At 44.7% G+C, this 23533-nt stretch overlaps 1 protein-coding gene and 1 pseudogene across 1 annotated transcript in view; both read left to right on the top strand.

The window, feature by feature from the left end:
• The first annotated feature begins 11707 nt into the window (after nt 1–11707).
• Nucleotides 11708–11826, top strand: LOC134954209 (5S ribosomal RNA; annotated as a pseudogene).
• A 2240-nt stretch (nt 11827–14066) lies between these two features.
• The window catches only part of LOC134909267 (uncharacterized), a 113921-nt gene continuing 104454 nt past the window's right edge, over nt 14067–23533 (top strand). The window contains exon 1 of the mRNA XM_063915967.1: nt 14067–14084. The gene's annotated coding sequence lies outside the window, so the exon portion shown is untranslated. The remainder of the gene's footprint in view (nt 14085–23533) is intronic.

The following is a 23533-nucleotide window of genomic DNA, read 5'->3' as shown; positions in this document are numbered from 1 at the left end:
GACACCCGACCTCGAACTGAAAGGGGCCCCATGTTTTCACATGGGACCCCTTTCCCCGAATGCCAGAAACCCCCTCTGACTTATGTCTAAGAGGGTTTCTTCAGCCAATCAGGGAGCGCCACGTTGTGGCACCCTCCTGATCGGTTGTGTGCTCCTGTACTGTCTGACAGGCGGCACACGGCAGTGTTACAATGTAGCGCCTATGTGAGGTTACTTTCGGTCAACCGAAATAAAAAATAATATTCAACACTTTCAACAAAGGCTATCAGCCCCCCATCCGCAGCCCTTGGATGGGGGGGACTTCACCGCTGGCCCTTGGGTGGCTGGAGGGGGGACCCCTTGATTTAAGGGGTTCCCACTCCTCCAGGGTAGCCCGGCCAGGGGTGACTAGTTGGGTATTTAATGCAACGGCCGCAGGGCGCTGTATAAAAGTGACCCCCGGCTGTGGCATTATCTGTCCAGCTAGTGGAGCCCGGTGCTGGTTTCAAAAATACGGGGGACACCTACGCTTTTTGTCCCCCGTATTTTTGGAACCAGGACCAGGCGCAGAGCCCGGTGCTGGTTGCTTAAATATGGGGGAACCCCTGTCAATTTTTCCCCCATATTTTTGCAACCAGGACCGGCTCAAAGAGCCCGAGGCTGGTTTGACTTAGGAGGGGGGACCCCACGCATTTTTTTTAAACAAATTCAAACATTTCCCACCCCTTCCCACTGAAAAACATGCACGGATCTCATGGATCCGTGCATGCCTATCCAATCACGGTAAAAAAAAAGCAGGTCTGTTTTTTTTTTAGCACTTTTTCACTAATTGTATTTCAGCACGGCAGTGTTTGGCTATTGTCGGCAGTGTTTGTGATTTGCACTTTTTAGTAAATTCCCGATTTCTACCAAATTGCAGGCGTATTTGACCGATGGTGTATTGATTCGTGATTTTTTCCTAGGACTTCCAAAATATTACGAATGCCCTCATCACTGCCGTGATTTTTGCTTAGTAAATTACCGAGATGACACTTTGAAGAAAAAACGGCATCTCGGTCAAAATCGGGAGCTTAGTAAATATACCCCATAGTCACAATACCAACATCAGGTTTTTAGTTTATTTTTTTACTAATGTCGACATAGGTCGACATGGGCACCGTCTAAGTGTACCACGTGCGCTCGCCATGCTTTGGGGCGCTCAGCACACTACTGTAAAAATCACGTTATGCTGTAAACATTTTAATTACCCCTAGATAATACAGAGGCATTAATTTGCTTGAAAACACTTGCATACTATAATTTTCCATTGTTTAAAGCAAAAAACAGCTATTTGACTTGTTTTAAAAACCTCAAACATTTTTATGTCCAATAGCAGTTCGCTATCTTATTTTTCACTTTTTGAGACTTCAGGATAGTTTTAAACCTTTTTCATGCACTTATCATAAGTCACACCATGTACAATTATCGAATGGCATTATGTGATTACCACGTGGTGGCATTTTTTATTGAATACCATGGATCTCTGGAGCACACCTTCTGAAAATACAACGCAATGTGTGCATTAAAGCTTTCACTTTTATGAATCTCAATACTATTTGTATTTGGTCCTTTGTGTAAGTGCAATAGGTTGTTAGCTTAAATGAATTTAGTTTGGATGCATTCCCAAATCAGAATAACTATTTCTTACTGAGATCTCACTACAATAACTAGATAGTATGTATTTTATTTAGACATTGATTGTCGTTCCAATACTTTTGAAAGCTTTGGATCATTATATCATTATTCTGAGGTGCACTCAAATAACATTAACTAAAGTGCACTTCAGTACAAGATAATACTCACATAAAAAGCTCCTGTGTGTAAACGACCTTGACCAGAAAAGGTTTCAGAGCAGATTTTTCTTTTTTTGTTACACATGCAGGTAAATTACATTTTTTTTCAAGACAATGAAACTAAAATAAAAAACAAATCACTGAAGACAATAATCTGGGGACTGGGGACGGGGGACGGTACTTTGAAATATGTTAGTCTACAATTAATACTTACCAGTAAAAAAGTCTATAATGAGCATATTCTGAATCCTCTCCAGCTTTCCAGGTACAATTGCAAACATTCTCTGTCAAGGTATAATTCTGGTAGCACATGAGATCTGTGGGGGATTTCTTGGTCATATCTGTAAAGACATACGTTATATTGGTTAAGACTCTTTTCTCTAACGTCCTAGAGGATGCTGGGGACTCCGTAAGGACCATGGGGAATAGACGGGCTCCGCAGGAGATAGGGCACTTTAAGAAAGCTTTGGATTCTGGGTGTGCACTGGCTCCTCCCTCTATGTCCGTCCTCCAGACCTCAGTTTTACACTGTGCCCAGAGGAAGATGGGCGCACTGCAGGGAGCTCTCCTGAGTTCTTTGCATTAGAAAGCATTTTTTTTTTTTTTTGGATTTTTCTATTTTAACAGGGACCACTGCTGGCAACAGGCTCCCTGCATCGAGGGACTGGGGAGAGAGGAGCAGACCTACTTAAATGATAGGATCTGCTTCCTCGGCTACTGGACACCATTAGCTCCAGAGGGGGTGAACACAGATTCGTCCTGGGCGTCCACCCCCGGAGCCACGCCGCCGTTCTCCTCACAGAGCCAGAATAACAGAAGCAAGAAGACGTCTCAGGCGGCAGAAGCCTTCAGCGGCTTCACTGAGGTAATGCACAGCACCGCAGCTGTGCGTCATTGCTCCACACACCTCACACACTCCGGTCACTGTATGGGTGCAGGGCGCAGGGGGGGCGCCCTGGGCAGCAATAATAACACCTCAAAACATGGCAAAAAGATATATACATGTACTGTACATGTATTTAAAAGAGCCCCTGCCATTTTTACACACGGGACCGAAGCCCGCAGCCGAGGGGGCGGGGCTTCTCCCTCAGCACTCACCAGCGACATTTTTCTCTCCACAGAACGCTGAGAGGAAGCTCCCCGGACTCTCCCCTGCTTACACACGGTGAAGGGGTGTTTAAAAGAGAGGGGGGGGGGGCACATAATTGGCGAATAAAATATTATACAGCGCTGCTGGGGGAAAAACATTTTGTGTTGGTCTCCAGGGTCATTGCGCTGGGGTAAAGCAAAAGTGTGATGAGGAAAAGATCAAAGGCGCTACTTAACAAAATACAATGATAATAAAGAAATTAAATATACATCACATGAGTTCTTTGTGTGAATTTCTCTTTCTCCAATGTCAAGGATGATTTTTCTTTTTTTGTTGTTGACAGTTCAACAACTCCCAGATGTTACATGCATAAAGAGAACAACAGAAACACAAAATGTGTAATATTGTTTGCCACAGTTAAATGATTAAAATGTCCCGTGAATTCCTCAAAAGGAAACAGAGCCCTATATGGTGGGGATCTTGATAGTAGAGAAAGGGACAGTACCTCACCACCTCCTCATGTCAACGCAAACGTACCAAGACTCACTTAAAGAGATATAACACTATGTCTATCAGGGTATCTTTTATGCTTCTTAAGTGACACCGGCAAAACAGAATTAGATCCGTTCAAATTGAACGTACCACACTCACGTTCTTAGTAGACGGATATCCACACATAGCGGTTTCTTTGAAATGGATGCACGAAAAAACTTTTCTCCAAAAAAATTTATTGACATAAATGAATCAGTTATACAAGGTAAAAATTCTCCTTAAAGAATTCCACAAGCTGGTATATGCAAATAATGTGGGTCAGATGTGAAGTGACTGCCACAGGTGAATTCCAGACTAACACCTATGTACCAAAAATAAGATATACCTTGGGAATTCTCGAAGTTGAAAAGTAGAAATCAATAAAATGCAAATGGATCACTGCCTGGAAGCACCAACGCCGTTTCGACACAAGGGGGTATATTTACTAAGGTCCCGATTTTGTCCGAGATGGTGTTTTTTCTTCAAAGTGTCATCTCGGGAATTTACTAAACTCAAATCACGGCAGTGATGAGGGCATTCGTATTTTTTTTGAAGTCCAAGGAAAAAAATACGAATGAATACACCATCGGTCAAATACGGCTGGAATTTGGTAGAACTCGGTCATTTACTTTAAAGTGCAATTCACAAACACTGCCGACAATAGCCAAACACTGCCGTGAAAAAAGACAAATCGTGAAAAAGTGCTAAAATAAAACAGACCTGCTTTTTTTTGCCGTGTTCTGATAGCCATGCACGGATCCATGAGATCCGTGCATGTTTATCAGTGGGAAGGGGTGGGAAAGTGTTAAATTTGCTAAAAAAAAATGCGTAGGGTCCCCCCTCCTAAGCAAAACCAGCCTCGGGCTCTTTGAGCCGGTCCTGGTTGAAAAAATATGGTGAAAAAAGTGACCGGGGTTCCCTCATATTTAATCAACCAGCACCAGGCTCTGCGCCTGGTCCTGGTTCCAAAAATACGGGGGACAAAAAGCGTAGGGGTCCCCCGTATTTCTGAAACCAGCACCGGGCTCCACTAGCCAGATACATAATGCCACAGCCGGGGGACACTTTTATATTGGTCCCTGCGGCCCTGGCATTACATACCCAACTAGTCACCCCTGGCCGGGGTACCCTGGAGGAGTGGGGACCCCTTCAATCAAGGTGTGTCCCCCTCCAGCCACCCAAGGGCCAGGGGTGAAGCCCGAGGCTGTCCCCCCCATCCAAGGGCGGCGGATGGGGGGCTGATAGCCTTTTTGTCAAAATTTGAATATTGTTTTTAGTAGCAGTACTACAAGTCCCAGCAAGCCTCCCCCGCAAGCTGGTACTTGGAGAACCACAAGTACCAGCATGCGGGGGGAAACCGGGCCCGCTGGTACCTGTAGTACTACTACTAAAAAAATACCCCAATAAAAACAGAAGACACACACCTTGAAAGTAAAACTTTAATTCATACATCCACACCACCAAACATACATACTTACCTATGTTCACACAAGGGTCGGTCCTCTTCTCCATGTAGAATCCATGGGGTACCTGTTGGAAAAATTATACTCACATAAACCAGTGTAGATGGGTCCTCCTCTGTTCGATTTGTAATCCACGTACTTTGCAAAATAAAAAAACGGATACACATGGGACCCCTTTCCCCGACTGCCAGGAACCCCCCCTGACTTCTGTCTAAGAGGGTTCCTTCAGCCAATCAGGGAGCGCCACGTTGTGGCACCCTCCTGATTGGCTGTGTGCTCCTGTAGTGTATGTCAGGCAGCACACGGCAGTGATACAATGTAGCGCCTATGCGCTCCATTGTAACCAATGGTAGGAACTTTGTGGTCAGCGGTGAGGTTACTTTCGGTCAACCGCTGACCACAAAGTTCCCACCATTGGTTACAGTGGAGCGCATAGGCGCTACATTGTATCACTGCCGTGTGCTGCCTGACATACACTACAGGAGCACACAGCCAATCAGGAGGGTGCCACGACGTGGCGCTCCCTGATTGGCTGAAGGAACCCTCTTAGACAGAAGTCAGGGGGGGTTCCTGGCAGTCGGGGAAAGGGGTCCCATGTGAAAATATGGGGCCCCTTTCAGTGCGTGGTCGTGTATCCGTTTTTTTATTTTGCAAAGTACGTGGATTACAAATCGAACAGAGGAGGACCCATCTACACTGGATTATGTGAGTATAATTTTTCCAACAGGTACCCCATGGATTCTACATGGAGAAGAGGACCAACCCTCGTGTGAACATAGGTAAGTATGTATGTTTGGTGGTGTGGATGTATGAATTAAAGTTTTACTTTCAAGGTGTGTGTCTTCTGTTTTTATTGGGGTATTTTTTTAGTAGTAGTACTACAGGTACCAGCGGGCCCGGTTTCCCCCCGCATGCTGGTACTTGTGGTTCTCCAAGTACCAGCTTGCGGGGGAGGCTTGCTGGGACTTGTAGTACTGCTACTAAAAACAATATTCAAATTTTGACAAAAAGGCTATCAGCCCCCCATCCGCCGCCCTTGGATGGGGGGACAGCCTCGGGCTTCACCCCTGGCCCTTGGGTGGCTGGAGGGGGGGACCCCTTGATTGAAGGGGTCCCCACTCCTCCAGGGTACCCCGGCCAGGGGTGACTAGTTGGGTATGTAATGCCAGGGCCGCAGGGACCAATATAAAAGTGTCCCCCGGCTGTGGCATTATGTATCTGGCTAGTGGAGCCCGGTGCTGGTTTCAGAAATACGGGGGACCCCTACGCTTTTTGTCCCCCGTATTTTTGGAACCAGGACCAGGCGCAGAGCCCGGTGCTGGTTGATTAAATATGGGGGAACCCCGGTCACTTTTTTCACCATATTTTTTCAACCAGGACCGGCTCAAAGAGCCCGAGGCTGGTTTTGCTTAGGAGGGGGGACCCCACGCATTTTTTTTTTTAACAATGTTTTATTTTTTACGAAAGGTGCACAATGAAGCCCAGCATGGATCTCACAGATCCGGCCGAGATTCATTGTGTTAAAGTCGGCAGTGTTTTACAATTCACTCCCGTAAAACACTGCCAAAAAATACGAATGACATCGACATCGGGAAATACGAAAATGCAGAATACGACAGCTTAGTAAATTAGACGTAATAAATTCAAAAAGTTGCAGTTTTACACTTTCAATGTCATTCGTGATTGAACTTTAACCTCAATCGGAAAAATACGAATTTTAGTAAATATACCCCAAGGTCTTTTTCAAGGTGTATGTCCAGACAGTGAAAGGCAGGATATTTATACCATGAGTAAGGAAGTAGAGGGGGAGTGTGGGTAAATGTTTTGAAATAGCAAATAAAGTTCCAATATGCCACTATAACTCATAAACACACTTACAGTTTGTATAAAAAACATCCATTATTCGATCCTGATCATTATAAAATTTTAAAACACACAGAGAAACAATAGTATGACCATAGGGAGCCGCACTTCCGCGTTCCAATTTGCGTTTCACGAAACCGGAAGTGCGGCACCAGCATACCCGCTCGTGTCTCTCCTAAATTCAGAGTCCAACAATTGTCCGCTGCTCACCTGGGGGCCTTGCCAAGGCACTCCAGGTGACACACACACAGAGGACACAATGTGGGGCCAAGTCGAGCCACAACCGCGGTTACACTCACTTCTGCGTTCCAGCTGGCGTTTCACGCAACCAGAAGTTAGCCGCGATTGTGTCATGCTGGATCCTCTCCCACTGAAGGAAGCTTTCTAAAGCAATCTAAACCCGGAAGTGTGCGTTCCACGGGTTCTATCGTTATGGGGTAGTGAATGAATGGAAATTTACTATTACATCATCAAAGTGAAAGTAACAAATAAAGAATAATAATAAAACCTGATTTCTGTATGTTATTCCTATACAGGTTATCCCATAAAAGTTAAAATGAATAATAGTTATAAACATAAAATAGACATCTATTCAAGGTGCGGATATGAAAAAAAATTTTTTTTACATCAACCCATATGTCACAATATAACTTATAGCCGGAATAGTTAGTCAGAATTTCACATAAACCATTTTAGCTCAAAATCTGAATTCAAACCGCCCGGGGAGAGGGTATTTAATTTGAAAATCCAGTGCATTTCAGCTTTTGCTAGATTGGTTTCTATATCTCTATCCCTCTAATTGGATCTAATCTGTTGGATACCCAAAAAGCATGATATTTTTGAAGTTGAGCAGTTGTGTTTTTTGAGAAAATGTTCAGAAAGAGAGTGTGTCTGCAGACCTTTTTTTACATTACGTATGTGTTCTGCAATTCTGGTTTTAAGTGATCTACTGGTCCTACCTACATAAATTAGACCGCATTCACATTTAATTAAATACACAACATTTGTCGTGTGACAGGTAATGAAGGAGTTGACTTTATATTCAACATTATTTACAGTGAAATTTGTAATTTTTGAAGTTTCTGACGGTATAGTTTGGCATGCTATGCATGTACCGCACCTGTGAAACCCCTTTGTGCGTATAGGATTGATGGAATCCACAGATAGAGCACTTTTTACCAGGGCACTTTTAAGGTTTCTACCTTTCCTATAAATGAATTTGGGTTGAGCTGGAATAATTTCTTTCAAAACTGGGTCTCGTAATAAAAGATGCCAGTGTTGTCGAATGATACGCTCTTGTTTTTTATAATCAGCTCCAAATTCTGAAATAAAGGCCCATTCAGCCTGATTGGGCTTTATCTTACTGTTTTCCTTTTTTAGAATGTCTTTTCTGTCCTTTCCTTCAACTTCTTTTTCTGCTTTTTCTAGGAGTTCCAAATTGTATCCCTTTTTCAAAAATATATTCTTCATGACTCTCTTCTGGTCCTGGTAATGATGATTCTCGCTGCAGTTCCTCTTCAGCCTTAGGAATTGTCCTTTCAGAATGCCTCTTAGCCAGTGTGGATGATGTTGGCTTGTAAATGGAATGAAGCTGTTGGAGTCAGTGGGTTTTGTATACCCCTTAGTATGTATAGTATTGTCCTTAATGTATACGGTCAGATCAAGAAAATTGATTTATTCTTGACTTATGTTATATGTCAATTTGATATTCTTGTCATTGGAGTTTAGATGAGAGCAAAAATCCTCCAGATTTTGACGTTCTCCTTTCCACATAAACATAATGTCGTCTATATACCTATACCATGACACCAAGTCCGCACCTGCCAAAGTGTGGTGCCACACATGCTCCTCCTCCCATCTTGACATGAAGAGGTTAGCGTAGCTTGGTGCGAACTTGGTGCCCATCGCTGTTCCTACTTTTTGCAAAAAATAATCCCCATTGAAAAAGAAAAAATTATTCTCAAGTACAAATTGGATGCTTTCTAGAATGAATTCTATTTTCTCTGTATCCAGTTCAGATTTTTCCAAATGCCATTTTACTGCATCTAAGCCATCTTTATGGTCAATAATGGTGTATAGCGATGTAACATCAGCTGCCACCAGAAAAGCCCCTTGTAGCCATTCCATTTCTGCTAGTTTGTTGATGGTCTCCGTTGTATCCTTTAGGTGGGATTTTCCCTTAACTACTAGCGGTTGTAGATAAAAAATCTATCATTTCTGATAGATTAGTGGTCAGAAATGATAGATTAGTGGTCAGAAATGACCACTAATCTTTCAGAAATGATAGATTTTTATCTACAACCGCTAGTAGTTAAGGGAAAATCCCACCTAAAGGATACAACGGAGACCATCAACAAACTAGCATAAATTAGACCGCATTCACATTTAATTAAATACACAACATTTGTCGTGTGACAGGTAATGAAGGAGTTGACTTTATATTCAACATTATTTACAGTGAAATTTGTAATTTTTGAAGTATCTGACGGTATAGTTTGGCATGCTATGCATGTACCGCACCTGTGAAACCCCTTTGTGCGTATAGGATTGATGGAATCCACAGATAGAGCACTTTTTACCAGGGCACTTTTAAGGTTTCTACCTTTCCTATAAATGAATTTGGGTTGAGCTGGAATAATTTCTTTCAAAACTGGGTCTCGTAATAAAAGATGCCAGTGTTGTCGAATGATACGCTCTTGTTTTTTATAATCAGCTCCAAATTCTGAAATAAAGGCCCATTCAGCCTGATTGGGCTTTATCTTACTGTTTTCCTTTTTTAGAATGTCTTTTCTGTCCTTTCCTTCAACTTCTTTTTCTGCTTTTTCTAGGAGTTCCAAATTGTATCCCTTTTTCAAAAATGTATTCTTCATGACTCTCTTCTGGTCCTGGTAATGATGATTCTCGCTGCAGTTCCTCTTCAGCCTTAGGAATTGTCCTTTCAGAATGCCTCTTAGCCAGTGTGGATGATGTTGGCTTGTAAATGGAATGAAGCTGTTGGAGTCAGTGGGTTTTGTATACCCCTTAGTATGTATAGTATTGTCCTTAATGTATACGGTCAGATCAAGAAAATTGATTTATTCTTGACTTATGTTATATGTCAATTTGATATTCTTGTCATTGGAGTTTAGATGAGAGCAAAAATCCTCCAGATTTTGACGTTCTCCTTTCCACATAAACATAATGTCGTCTATACACCTATACCATGACACCAAGTCCGCACCTGCCAAAGTGTGGTTCCACACATGCTCCTCCTCCCATCTTGACATGAAGAGGTTAGCGTAGCTTGGTGCGAACTTGGTGCCCATCGCTGTTCCTACTTTTTGCAAAAAATAATCCCCATTGAAAAAGAAAAAATTATTCTCAAGTACAAATTGGATGCTTTCTAGAATGAATTCTATTTTCTCTGTATCCAGTTCAGATTTTTCCAAATGCCATTTTACTGCATCTAAGCCATCTTTATGGTCAATAATGGTGTATAGCGATGTAACATCAGCTGCCACCAGAAAAGCCCCTTGTAGCCATTCCATTTCTGCTAGTTTGTTGTTGGTATCCGTTGTATCCTTTAGGTGGGATTTTCCCTTAACTACTTGCGGTTGTAGATAAAAAATCTATCATTTCTGATAGATTAGTGGTCAGAAATGATAGATTAGTGGTCAGAAATGACCACTAATCTTTCAGAAATGATAGATTTTTATAGCAGACAAATATAACAGACAAATATAGTAGATATCTGTTAATATTGTGTGATCTCTAATGAATCTTAGGATATTTGCCACTTAACCTCAGACAAGATGATAAAATGTTTGATAAATATGAGTGGTATATGCTTTTCATATACATATATCAATTGCTGAGGAAACAGGAGAAAGGAGAAAAAAACAACATTGAGAAGTACAAGGCAAATATTTGCAGTTTAGTCTCAAAAGAAGTGCTAATTACTTGGTAATCTATAAGGACCCCTAAACAGTTGCCGCTGTGATATACACTAACAGTGGGATCAATTAGGCAATTCTGCCTGGGTTTACAGTGGAGATTACTATCCGTGGCAGACCCGGAAGTGAACAAGCCTTAGGGCGAAACGCGTCTTCCACATCCAGCAAAGGGGTCTCGTCGACACAACTTCATCTTGGCATTAACCTCACTTATCTACTTGCTCTTGATGGCTCTCTCATCCATCTGGTGTAATCGTAAGCCCCACTATCCTGTGGCTGTCTGCCACGGATAGTAATCTCCACTGAGATTTGAGACTAAACTGCAAATATTTGCCTTGTACTTCTCAATGTTGTTTTTTTCTCCTTTCTCCTGTTTCCTCAGCAATTGATATATGTATATGAAAAGCATATACCACTCATATTTATCAAACATTTTATCATCTTGTCTGAGGTTAAGTGGCAAATATCCTAAGATTCATTAGAGATCACACAATATTAACAGATATCTACTATATTTGTCTGTTATATTTGTCTGCTATTTTGATTTCAATGCTTTCTACTATTGCTTATGTCTCCTCAGCTGATATATGAATATGAATAGCATATCTCTCTTAATTACCAGTTATGTTGGATCTGACATTTCAGTATGTAAATTGATTGATTCTAAAACTCTATTCATGATTCCAACATTTCCGTTACTAGTGTCACTTCATATACATTACTAGTAACTGGTTAGTGGGTCAAATCGTGACACACGTAGTAGTTAGGGAGTTTTCTGATTGCAAACTACAGTGCCAATCCTGGCAACCTCTTCTTCCCGAGATCACTAATTTCGTGGACTCTCATTCACGATTCCCGTAACATTGCACCACGTGAGTGGGAATTTTGGAATCGGGTCTAACGTGGAAAGCAGATCCACATATTTCCACGATTCTATCTCTATCACTTTTCTGTCGGTTTCTCTAAAATTTCAGTATTCCTAAATAGGTGCACTCTCATTGGTGTTCACATAAAATTCTCTACTACCATACCACGCTGCCAGCGCCCAATCTCGTCTGATCTTGGAAGCTAAACAGCTTTGGGCCAGGTCAGTATCAGGAAGGGTGACCACCTGTGAATACCTGGTGTTGTAGAGTAGGATTTTCCTAGCTTATGCGATATCAACACCAACAGCAGTATCACCAATTTCTTCTATTCAATAAATCTCTTAATACTATTTTTCTCATCTCGGTGTTTAAAATATAATGGTCATTGGCACTGTTTTCATGATATGTATTTTCCATTTTCTAGAATCTTGATATATGTATGCTAATTCTTGGTATCACTTTGAGAGGTTTGACATGGAACCACACTTTGGCAGGTGCGGACTTGGTGTCATGGTATAGGTATATAGACGACATTATGTTTATGTGGAAAGGAGAACGTCAAAATCTGGAGGATTTTTGCTCTCATCTAAACTCCAATGACAAGAATATCAAATTGACATATAACACAAGTCAAGAATAAATCAATTTTCTTGATCTGACCGTATACATTAAGGACAATACTATACATACTAAGGGGTATACAAAACCCACTGACTCCAACAGCTTCATTCCATTTACAAGTCAACATCATCCACACTGGCTAAGAGACATTGCGAAAGGACAATTCCTAAGGCTGAAGAGGTACTGCAGCGAGAATCATCATTACCAGGACCAGAAGAGAGTCATGAAGAATATATTTTTGAAAAAGGGATACAATTTGGAACTCCTAGAAAAAGCAGAAAAAGAAGTTGAAGGAAAGGACAGAAAAGACATTCTAAAAAAGGAAAACAGTAAGATAAAGCCCAATCAGGCTGAATGGGCCTTTATTTCAGAATTTGGAGCTGATTATAAAAAACAAGAGCGTATCATTCGACTACACTGGCATCCTTTATTACGAGACCCAGTTTTGAAAGAAATTATTCCAGCTCAACCCAAATTAATTTATAGGAAAGGTAGAAACCTTAAAAGTGCCCTGGTAAAAAGTGCTCTATCTGTGGATTCCATCAATCCTATACGCACAAAGGGGTTTCACAGGTGCGGTACATGCATAGCATGCCGAACTATACCGTCAGAAACTTCAAAAATTACAAATTTCACTGTAAATAATGTTGAATATAAAGTCAACTCCTTCATTACCTGTCACACGACAAATGTTGTGTATTTAATTAAATGTGAATGCGGTCTAATTTATGTAGGTAGGACCAGTAGATCACTTAAAACAAGAATTGCAGAACACATACGTAATGTAAAAAAAGGTCTGCAGACACACTCTCTTTCTGAACATTTTCTCAAAAAACACAACTGCTCAACTTCAAAAATATCATGCTTTTTGGGTATCCAACAGATTAGATCCAATTAGAGGGATAGAGATATAGAAACCAATCTAGCAAAAGCTGAAATGCACTGGATTTTCAAATTAAATACACTCTCCCCGGGCGGTTTTAATTCAGATTTTGAGCTAAAATGGTTTATGTGAAATTCTGACTAACTATTCCGGCTATAAGTTATATTGTGACATATGGGTTGATGTAAAAAAAAAAAATTTTCATATCCGCACCCTGAATAGATGTCTATTTTATGTTTATAACTATTATTAATTTTAACTTTTATGGGATAACCTGTATAGGAATAACATACAGAAATCAGGTTTTATTATTATTCTTTATTTGTTACTTTCACTTTGATGATGTAATAGTAAATTCCATTCATTCACTACCCCATAACGATAGAACCCGTGGAACGCACAATTCCAGGTTTAGATTGCTTTAGAAAGCTTCCTTCAGTGGGAGAGGATCCAGCATGAAACAATCGCGGCTCACTTCCGGTTGCGTGAAACGCCAGCTGGAACGCGGAAGTGAGTGTAACCGCGGTTGTGGCTCGACTTGGCCCCACATTGTGTCCTCTGTGTGTGTGTCACCTGGAGTGCCTTGGCAAGGCCCCCAGGTGAGCAGCGGACAATTGTTGGACTCTGAATTTAGGAGAGACACGAGCGGGTATGCTGGTGCTGCACTTCCGGTTTCGTGAAACGCAAATTGGAACGCGGAAGTGCGGCTCCCTATGGTCATACTATTGTTTCTCTGTGTGTTTTAAAATTTTATAATGATCAGGATCGAATAATGGATGTTTTTTATACAAACTGTAAGTGTGTTTATGAGTTATAGTGGCATATAAAAAAATTTATTTGCTATTTTAAAAAATTTACCCACACTCCCCCTCTACTTCCTGTCTCATGGTATAAATATCCTGCCTTTCACTGTCTGGACATACACCTTGAAAAAGACCTTGTGTCGAAACGGCGTTGGTGCTTCCAGGCAGTGATCCATATGCATTTTATTGATTTCTACTTTTCAACTTCGAGAATTCCCAAGGTATATCTTATTTTTGGTACATAGGTGTTAGTCCGGAATTCACCTGTGGCAGTCATTTCACATCTGACCCACATTATTTGCATATACCAGCTTGTGGAATTCTTTAAGGAGATATTTTACCTTGTATAACTGATTCATTTATGTCAATAAATTTTTTTGAAGAAAAGTTTTTTCGTGCATCCATTTCAAAGAAACCGCTACGTGTGGATATCCGTCTACTAAGAACGTGAGTGTGGTACGTTCAATTTGAACGGATCTAATTCTGTTTTGCCGGTGTCACTTAAGAAGCATAAAAGATACCCTGATAGACATGGTGTTATATCTCTTTAAGTGAGTCTTGGTACGTTTGCGTTGACATGAGGAGGTGGTGAGGAACTGTCCCTTTCTCTACTATCAAGATCCCCACCATATAGGACTCTGTTTCCTTTTGAGGAATTCACGGGACATTTTAATCATTTAACTGTGGCAAACAATATTACACATTTTGTGTTTCTGTTGTTCTCTTTATGCATGTAACATCTGGGAGTTGTTGAACTGTCAACAACAAAAAAAGAAAAATCATCCTTGACATTGGAGGAAGAGAAATTCACACAAAGAACTCATGTGATGTATATTTAATTTCTTTATTATCATTGTATTTTGTTAAGTAGCGCCTTTGATCTTTTCCTCATCACACTTTTGCTTTATACCATTTTTGTGTGATCCGGGGTTGGGCGGATCACAAGAGGAGTGAGATTGGGCAGATACCTTAATACCGCGCCAAAATACACACACTTAAAAACTTTTGTAGCATCTGTCATTGCGCTGGGGTGTGTGCTGGCATACACTCTCTCTCTGTCTCTCCAAAGAGCCTTAAAGGGGATACTGTCTTCAGAAAAGAGTTTCCCTGTGTGTGTGAAGTGTCGGTACGTGTGTGTTGACATGTTTGACGAGGAAGGCTCGCTTAATATGGAGGGGGAGTGTTTGAATGTCAGGTCGCCGTCGGCAACGCCGACTCTGGACTGGGTGGATATGCTGAATGTCTTAAATGCAAATGTGAATCTCCTGCATAAAAGGTTAGACATGGCTGAAGCTAGGGATCAGTCAGGTAGCCAGACCGTGCCTGTCCCTGTGGCGCCAGGGCTTTCAGGGTCTCAAAAGCGCCCCATATCCCAGGTCGCTGACACAGATACCGACACAGATACTGACTCTAGTGTCGACTATGAGGATGCAAACTTACAGCCGAAGGTGGCAAAGGGTATTCGATACATGATTATTGCCATAAAAGAGGTTTTGTATATCACTGAGGAACCCCCTGTCCCTGACACGAGGGTTCACATGTATAAAGTGAAAAAGCCTGAGGTCACGTTTCCGTCCTCATTTGAGCTAAGCGAATTGTGCGAAAAGGCTTGGGAGTCTCCGGATAGGAGACTATATGTTCCCAAAAGGATTCTTATGGCGTATCCTTTTCCACAGAAGGATAGGATACGATGGGAATCTTCGCCTAAAGTAGACAAGGCGCTGACACGCTTATCCAAGAAGGTGGCACTGCCTTCTCCGGATACTGCTTCCCTCAAGGATCCTGCTGATCGCAAGCAGGAATTTACCATGAAGCACATTTACACACATTCAGGAACTATCGTTAGACCGGCCATGGCGTCGTCGTGGCATGGGCAGACTCCTTATCTACGGAATTTGACACCTTAGATAGGGATACCATTCTAATGACCATTGAGCATATCAGAGATGCTGCCTTGTATATGAGGGATGCTCAGAAAGACATTTGTTTACTAAGCTCCAGAATAAACGCTATGTCTATTTCTGCTAGGCGACTCTTGTGGACCCGACAGTGGACGGGAGACGCCGACTCAAAGCGGCATATGGAGTCATTGCCTTACAAGGGGGAGGAGTTGTTTGGAGAAGGCCTCTCGGACCTTGTCTCTACTGCTACGGTCAGTAAATCGAATTTTTTAACTTATGTTCCCCCGCAGCATGCTAAGAAGGTACCGCATTATCAAATGCAGTCCTTTCGTTCCAATAAAAGCAAGAAGGTACGAGGATCGTCCTTTGTTGCCAGAGGTAAAGGCAAGGGAAAAAAGCTGCACTCGGCTAGTTCCCAAGAGCAGAAGTCCTCCCCTACTTACGCAAAGTCTACCGCATGACGCTGGGGCTTTCCGGGGGGGGGGTCAGATCAAGTGGGGGCACGTCTTCGTCTTTTCAGCCACATCTGGGTTCTCTCACAGGTGGATCCCTGGGCAATAGAGATTGTTTCCCAGGGATACAGACTGGAATTCGAAGACATGCCTCCTCGCCAGTTTTTCAAATCGGCTCTGCCGGCTTCCCCGTCGGAGAGGGAGCTGGTGTTAGCTGCAATTCACAAATTGTACATTCAACAGGTGATAGTCGAAGTTCCTCATCTCCAGCAAGGAGAGGGTTATTATTCTTTCCTGCTTGTGGTACCGAAACCGGACGGTTCGGTCAGAGACTCAGACCCATTTTATATCTGAAATCCCTGAACCTGTACTTGAAGAGGTTCAAGATGGAATCGCTCAGAGCGGTCATCGCCAGCCTGGAGGGAGGGGATTGGATGGTGTTCCTGGACATAAAGGATGCGTACCTTCATGTTCCGATTTTCCCTCCTCACCAGGCGTTCCTGAGATTTGCAGTACAGGACTGTCACTACCAATTTCAGACGTTGCCGTTTGGTCTTTCCACGGCCCCGAGTATTTTCACCAAGGTAATGGCGGAAATGATGGTGCTCCTGCGCAGGCAGGGTGTCACAATTATCCCGTACTTGGATGATCTCCTCATAAAGGCGAGATCTCGGGAGAAGTTGCTGGACAGCGTGTCTCTGTCCGTGAAGACGTTGCAGAGGCACGGCTGGATTCTCAATTTACCGAAATCCCAGCTAGTCCCTGCAACGCGTCTGACCTTTTTGGGCCTGATTCTAGACACAGACCAAAAAAGAGTTTTTCTTCCAGTGGAGAAGGCTCAGGAGCTCGTAGCTCTGGTCAGGAACCTATTGAAGCCAAAAAAGGTTTCAGTGCATCATTGCACGAGGGTTCTGGGGAAGATGGTGGCTTCATACAAGGCCATCCCCTTCGGCAGGTTCCATGCAAGGACCTTTCAATGGGACCTATTGGACAAATGGTCAGGGTCCCATCTACACATGCAAAAACGGATCACCCTGTCTCCCAGGGCCAGGGTGTCTCTCCTGTGGTGGCTGCGCAGTGCTCACCTCCTGGAGGGTCGCAGGTTCGGCATTCAGGACTGGGTCTGGGTGACCACGGACGCGAGCCTCTGAGGTTGGGGAGCTGTCGCACTAGGAAGAAATTTCCAGGGTCTCTGGTCAAGCCTAGAGACTGGTCTCCACATCAATGTCCTGGAGTTGAGGGCCATATACAATGCCCTACACCAAGCGGAGGAATGGCTTCGGAACAAACCGGTTCTGATTCAGTCAGACAATGTCACGGCAGTGGCTCATGTAAACCGCCAAGGCGGCACAAGGAGCAGAGTGGCCATGGCAGAGGCGACCAGGATTCTACGCTGGGCGGAAGGCCATGTAAGCGCACTATCAGCAGTGTTCATCCCGGGGGTGGACAACTGGGAGGCGGACTTCCTCAGCAGGCACGACCTGCATCCGGGAGAGTGGGGACTTCATCAAGAAGTCTTCACACAGATCATGGATCGGTGGGGACTGCCTCAGATATACATGATGGCGTCCCGCCTCAACAAAAAGCTAAAGAGGTATTGCGCCAGGTCAAGAGACCCTCAGGCGGTTGCGGTAGACGCTCTGGTGACACCTTGGGTGTTCCAATCGGTCTATGTGTTTCCTCCTCTACCACTCATACCCAAGGTGTTGAGGATAATAAGAATAAGAAGGGTCAGAACAATCCTCATTGTTCCAGATTGGCCAAGGAGGACTTGGTATCCGGATCTGCAAGAGTTGCTCACAGAAGATCCGTGGCCTCTTCCTCTAAGGCAGGACCTGCTGCAGCAGGGGCCCTGTCTGTTCCAAGACTTACCGCGGCTGCGTTTGACGGCATGGCAGTTGAACGCCAGATCCTAGCGGAAAAAGGGATTCCAGAGGAGGTCATTCCTACCCTGATCAAGGCTAGGAAGGACGTGACGTCGAAACATTATCACCGTATATGGCGAAAATATGTTTCTTGGTGTGAGGCCAGAGCTGCTCCTACGGAGGAGTTCCAGTTGGGCCATCTGCTTCACTTCCTTCAAACGGGAGTGAATTTGGGCCTAAAATTAGGGTCCATAAAGGTTCAAATTTCGGCCTTATCCATTTTCTTTCAAAGAGAATTGGCTTCTCTTCCTGAAGTACAGACTTTTGTGAAGGGCGTGCTGCATATTCAGCCTCCCTTTGTACCTCCGGTGGCGCCTTGGGACCTTAACGTGGTATTAAGTTTCCTCAAGTCACCTTGGTTTGAACCACTCAAAACAGTAGAGTTGAAATACCTCACTTGGAAAGTGGTCATGTTGTTGGCCTTAGCTTCTGCAAGGCTGGTTTCGGAATTGGCGGCTTTATCATATAAAAGCCCATACCTGATTTTTCACGTGGATAGGGCAGAGTTGAGGACTCGTCCTCAATTTCTGCCCAAGGTGGTCTCACCTTTTCATATGAACCAACCTATTGTCGTGCCTGTGGCTACACGGGACTTGGAGGATTCCGAGTCCCTGGATGTGGTCAGGGCTTTGAAGATTTATGTGACCAGAACGGCTAGGATCAGGAAGCCCGAAGCTCTGTTTGTTCTGTATGCGGCCAACAAGGTTGGCGCTCCTGCTTCAAAGCAGACTATTGCTCGCTGGATCTGTAACACGATTCAGCAGGCGCATTCTTAGGCAGGATTGCCATTGCCTAAATCGGTTAAGGCCTATTCCACTAGGAAGGTGGGCTCTTCTTGGGCGGCTGCCCGAGGGGTCTCGGCACTACAACTGTGCCGAGCTGCTACTTGGTCGGGGTCAAACACCTTTGCAAAGTTCTATAAGTTTGAAACCCTGGCTGAGGAGGACCTCCTGTTTGCTCAATCGGTGCTGCAGAGTCATCCGCACTCTCCCGCCCGTTTGGGAGCTTTGGTATAATCCCCATGGTCCTTACGGAGTCCCCAGCATCCTCTAGACGTTAGAGAAAATACGATTTTACTTACCGGTAATTCTATTTCTCGTAGTCCGTAGAGGATGCTGGGCACCCGTCCCAAGTGTGGACTTCTTCTGCAAGACTTGTATATAGTTATTGCTTACATAAGAGTTATGTTATAGTTGATCGGGTTTGAACCGAGGCTATGTTATTGTTCATACTGTTAACTGGGTAGTTTATCACAAGTTATACGGTGTGATTGGTGTGGCTGGTATGAATCTTGCCCTTAGATTTACAAAAATCCTTTCCTCGTACTGTTCATCTCCTCTGGGCACAGTTTCTCTAACTGAGGTCTGGAGGAGGGACATAGAGGGAGGAGCCAGTGCACACCCAGAATCCAAAGTTTCTTAAAGTGCCCTATCTCCTGCAGAGCCCGTCTATTCCCCATGGTCCTTACGGAGTCCCCAGCATTCTCTACGGACTACGAGAAATAGATTTACCGGTAAGTAAAATCTTATTTTATGTTTTAAATTAGAAAAGAGACATTCAGGCGTAAGGGCCCTACTCACTGGCCGACCCGCCGCCGAGCTGCCCGACGGCGGATACGGCCGACGAGCGACCCGGCGGCGGGGGGGCAGTGACGGGGGGAGTGAAGTTTCTTCACTCCCCCCGTCACGCGGCTCCATAGAACTGCAGGCAAATATGGACGAGATCGTCCATATTGGCCTGCATGCACAGCCGACGGGGGACCAGCGATGAACGAGCGCGGGACCGCGCATCGTTCATCGCTGGAGCCTCCACACTGAAAGATATGAACGAGTTCTCGTTCATTTATGAACGAGATCGTTCATATCTTTCAAAAAATCGGCCAGTGAGTAGGGCCCTATAGTTATCAATATTATTTTTATTAACATAATGTTTAATAACATTATTTTAGTATCACCTGAATGAATGTATGAAATGGGTTTTCGAGACGTTTTCATGAAAAACTTGTTCAGGCCCTTTAATTATATAAAGAACAAAGAAGAGAAAAAGTATTCCACAATGGGGCCTTTAATTATGTAAGCAGATTGCATTTCCCATTCTTGTAATAGGAAATGCGATCTGCCCAAATTTACTAGTGGGAATTGTGTAAAAATCTGTGTGTGTGGGAAGGGAGAGGGGGGCTGCGATAACAACGCTGTCTGGAGATGACATTAAGCAGGCTTCCCCACTGTTTCCCCTGCTTCCCCACTGTTTCCGCAGGCAGAGCAGAGGCGGGAGCTGACCCATGTGATCGGCTTTGTGGTCTAAATAGTCCACAACCTGATCACTGTAAAAACAAAATAAAATAAAAAAAGTAAAAAAAAGAAAAAGAAATACCTACATCCAGGGATCAGGTGATCGCAAAGTCTCTCCTCTGATCAGCTGGTGATCAGGCTCCTGCTCTCTGACCCCAGTCAGTTGTGCTGCAAACTGGCATCTCACTTTACAGCATATGGGATGCCTGTTTAAGCACAGCTAACTGGGATCACAGACCAGAAACCCGAAGAACAGCCAGTGCCGTAACTAGGCATTTTAGCGATGTGTGCAAGAAACGACAGTGGCGCCCCCCCATGTAAGATAGGGTCAGTGAGTGCTGTAGGCGCGTCAAAAATTTATAGGGGCGTGGCTTCACGGGGAAGGGGTGTGGCCACAAAATAATAGCAATTCATACTACGGTGCACAGTAGTCTACATTATTCAAATTACGCTGCACAGTAGCGCCACTACACCAGGTAGAGCCCCTTTTATACATTACAGCAGACAGAGTCCCCCTTTTTACACATTACAGCAGACAGTCCCCCTTTTTACACATTGTGGCAGCCAGTCCCCCTTTTTACACATTGCAGCAGCCAGGCCCCCTTTATACACATTGCGGCAGCCAGGCCCCCTTTTTACACATTGCGGCAGCCAGGCCCCCTTTTTACAGCCAGTCCCCCTTTTTACACATTGCGGCAGCCATCCCCCTTTTTACACATTGCGGCAGACGGCGACCCCCTGAGAGAGAGAGAGAAAGAGAGATATACTTACCATCTCCCCGCTGGCGGTAAGGCTCCTCGTGCAGCTCCCTCGGTGCAGGCAGTGAGGTGAGAAGGAGGAGGAGGGAGGGGGAGCAGGGAGCCGCAGCAGCGCTATGTCATTGGTAGTAAGCGCCGCTGCAGCATCCCCCTCTCCTTCCGTATTGGCTGCCCGGCGCTGCTGTGGATGCTGGGATGGAGGAACCGCATCCCAGCATCCACAGCAGCGCCGGGCAGCCAATACAGAAGGAGAGGGGGATGCTGCAGCGGCGCTTACTACCAATGACATAGCGCTGCTGCGGCTCCCTGCTCCCCCTCCCTCCTCCTCCATCTCCGCTGCCCGGCGCTGGTCCTCTTCTCCCTCCACAGTGCGGCGCACGGCGCACACAGCAGAGGCGGCATGTAATGAGTCAATTTGACTCATTACATGCCGCTGACCGTGCGCCCTCAGGACAACTGCGCTGTGTGCCAAGCCCACTTGGCACACACGTAAAATCTCAGTCAATCTGAGGATTGTGGAAAACAGATTCGCAGGGACACAGCTCTGTCCCTGTATTAAATAATTGACAGATAGATACATACATACATACATACATACATACATACAAGGCTGCGAGTATGTTTGAGCGAATTCAGGCTGAAGCACAAGTGGTACGACATGTGGTGCCTTTGACAGCGCTGAAATGCCACAGCAACAGAAACTCACACCCTTCACATATAATTGGTATGACCCCTAAATATACTTAGAAGCGTCTTTGGTGATATTTAGAATCTGCCACAAACTGCTACAGATTGGTGGTTTTCATGTCAAATTGCTAGTATTTACTAAAGGTCAGTTTTGATGTCTTATCATATTTTGACATCAATCCCTGTCAGATTAGTAATGACATCTCACTGTGGTGTATTCTGAATGATAGCATTTTCTATTGAAACCACTAATTAGAAGCTATTCTAATTCATTTAATGGGGCTTTTATAGAAATGCCATTTATTTGACATCATAGAGACAGACCACTGTGTATTAGGGGCAGTGATGCAAGTCGAAAAAATGTCTCATAGGTACTGTGTGCGCGTGCTGAAGGCGTGAGCACCAAAAATGGGTGTGACCAAATGCCACATGGGGTGTGGCCAATGAAAATGGGGGCGTAATACACATATGGGGGAGGGGCAGATACACATATGACCCCAATAGTGCCAGATATACGTTGCCCCACAGTGCCAGATATACATTGCCCCACAGTGCCAGATATACATTGCCCCACAGTGCCAGATACACATTGCCTCACTGTGCCAGATACACAAATGCCCCCAGAGTGCCAGGTATACATTGCCTAACAGTGCCAGATACACAAATGCCCCCAGAGTGCCAGATACACAAATGCCCCCAGAGTGCCAGATACACAAATGCCCCCAGAGTGCCAGATACACAAATGCCCCCAGAGTGCCAGATACACAAATGCCCCCAGAGTGCCAGATACACAAATGCCCCCGCAGTGCCAGATACACAAATGCCCCCGCAGTGCCAGATACACAAATGCCCCCGCAGTGCCAGATACACAAATGCCCCCGCAGTGCCAGATACACAAATGCCCCCGCAGTGCCAGATACACAAATGCCCCCGCAGTGCCAGATACACAAATGCCCCCGCAGTGCCAGATACACAAATGCCCCCGCAGTGCCAGATACACAAATGCCCCCGCAGTGCCAGATACACAAATGCCCCCGCAGTGCCAGATACACAAATGCCCCCGCAGTGCCAGATACACAAATGCCCCCGCAGTGCCAGATACACAAATGCCCCCGCAGTGCCAGATACACAAATGCCCCCGCAGTGCCAGATACACAAATGCCCCCGCAGTGCCAGATACACAAATGCCCCCGCAGTGCCAGATACACAAATGCCCCCGCAGTGCCAGATACACAAATGCCCCCGCAGTGCCAGATACACAAATGCCCCCGCAGTGCCAGATACACATAGCCTCGCAGTGCCAGATACACAAATGCCCCCAGAGTGCCAGATACACAAATGCCCCCAGAGTGCCAGATACACAAATGCCCCCAATGTGTTAGATATACATTGCCCCCCAGTGCCAGATATGCCCCCAGTTCCAGATACAGACATGCCCACACAGTGCCAGATATGCCCCAGTGCCAGATATGCCCCCAGTGCCAGATACAGAAATGCCCCCAGTGCCAGCTACACATGTCCCCCGCAGTGCCAGATATGCCTCAGTGCCAGATACACATGACCCCCCAGGGTCCAGATATGCCCCCAGTGCCAGATGCACATGTCCTCCGCAGTGCCAGATATGCCCCCAGTGCCAGATGCACATGTCCCCCGCAG

This window comes from Pseudophryne corroboree, chromosome 1 (genome assembly GCF_028390025.1).
Source record: "Pseudophryne corroboree isolate aPseCor3 chromosome 1, aPseCor3.hap2, whole genome shotgun sequence".
In the NCBI taxonomy this organism is placed as follows: domain Eukaryota; kingdom Metazoa; phylum Chordata; class Amphibia; order Anura; family Myobatrachidae; genus Pseudophryne; species Pseudophryne corroboree.
The sequence above is the reverse complement of the archived record's forward strand: the minus strand, read 5'-3'. Positions and strand labels throughout refer to the sequence as shown.